This window comes from Micropterus dolomieu, unplaced genomic scaffold, assembly GCF_021292245.1.
Source record: "Micropterus dolomieu isolate WLL.071019.BEF.003 ecotype Adirondacks unplaced genomic scaffold, ASM2129224v1 contig_12524, whole genome shotgun sequence".
Taxonomy (NCBI): domain Eukaryota; kingdom Metazoa; phylum Chordata; class Actinopteri; order Centrarchiformes; family Centrarchidae; genus Micropterus; species Micropterus dolomieu.
The window spans coordinates 1-1,647 of NW_025741510.1; the positions used below are offsets into that span (position 1 = coordinate 1).

The 1,647-nt window shown below is 41.2% G+C and overlaps 2 non-coding genes across 2 annotated transcripts; both read left to right on the forward strand.

The window, feature by feature from the left end:
• The first annotated feature begins 571 nt into the window (after positions 1-571).
• On the forward strand, positions 572-643 carry trnac-gca. The gene has a single exon. It is a non-coding gene; the product is annotated as a tRNA-Cys (tRNA).
• Positions 644-890: 247 nt separating this feature from the next.
• trnac-gca lies at positions 891-962 on the forward strand. The gene has a single exon. It is a non-coding gene; the product is annotated as a tRNA-Cys (tRNA).
• Positions 963-1,647: the final 685 nt, after the last annotated feature.

Below are 1,647 nucleotides of genomic sequence, written 5' to 3' on the forward strand. Positions count from 1 at the left end.
AAAAGAATTGGTTGCAGTGATTTCCAACTTGGGTGTGAAAGACTAAGAACAAGGCTTTCAAATGAGTTATAATTTAATTTAGGTTTAGAGCTGATTAGTAGGCTAGAGTCAAAGATGGCTGCAACTCCACCTCCTCGGCCTGTGCCTTGAGGAATGTGAGCATTAATATGACTGGGAGGGGTGGATTCATTTAGGCTAACATATTCTCCATCACCCAGCCAGGTTTCAGTAAGACAAAATAAATCGATATCATAATCTGATATTAGTTCATTTACTAGTACACCTTTAGAAGAGAGAGATCTGATGTTTAAGGGTCCACATTTAACTCTCCTATTCGTTTGCACTATTGCTCTTGTGGTTTTAATTTTTATGAGGTTTTTATGCACAGCTCCTCTTCTGTTTACCTTTGATTTAAATAATTTCGATGGTCGGGGGACAGACACCGTCACTATAGGATTTTCACAAATTAATGGAGGAGCAGAGAAGTGTGTTAGACTGTGACTCTACCTCCTGGTCTCAACTCTGGGTTGTCATGCCAGTATTAATGAGAAATGGATATTCTGTTGTCAGAGGGGGTATAGCTCAGTGGTAGAGCATTTGACTGCAGATCAAGAGGTCCCCAGTTCAACTCTGGGTGCCCCCTACCTGTGCTAACATCACAGATGCCTGTCTAAAATGGTCATATGTACTTGCTGAAGTAACCCATTGAACATGCAAAGATACTGGCCAGTTTTCACATTTGTATCAGTGGTGATGCTAAGCAGTAAATTGTCCGTGTTTAAACCCACCACTACATAAATGCATGTGCTCTCTTGCTTTATATACAAAACATTTATAAACATATTTGTCCAGACTATCAATGAGCAATGGATAAAGCCGTCAGAGGGTATAGGGGTATAGCTCAGTGGTAGAGCATTTGACTGCAGTTCAAGAGGTCCCCAGTTCAAATCTGGGTGCCCCCTACCTGTCAGAACATCGCAGATGCCTGTTTAAAATGGGCATATGTACTTTCTGAAGTAACCCAGTGAATATGCAAACAAACTGCCTAATTTCCACCTTCCCATTACTGTTTGTAATGACAATAAGCAATGAATTGTCCATCTTTAGACACACCACTACGTAAGTGCATGTGCTCTCTTATTTTATATACAAAATATTTATAAACATTTTTATCCACACTATTCAATTCAATTCAATTTTATTTATATAGCGCCAAATCACAGCAACAGTTATCTCACAGCGCTTTTCATAAAAGAGCAGGTCTAGACCGTACTCTGTGATGTTATTTACAGAAGCCCAACAATTCCCACCAAGAGCAAGCACTAGGCGACAGAGGCAAGGAAAAACTTCCTTTTAAGAGGCAGAAACCTCCAGCAGAACCATGGCTCAGGGTGGGCGGCCATCTGCCTCGACCGGTTGGGGGTGAAGGTGAGAGATAGAGAGAGAGAGAGGAAGAGGGATTGGAGGGACAGCGAGGAAGAGAGAGAGAGAGAGAGAGAGGGGAGGGAGGCAGCCTACACAATATACACACAGAGGTACAGACAGTAAAGGTAATGTTACTATATGTGTGTGGCTTGCTTGGGATACATACTATAGACTAAATGAAAAGTGGTACTGATATTTATAGTAGTGTTAATGATAATAATC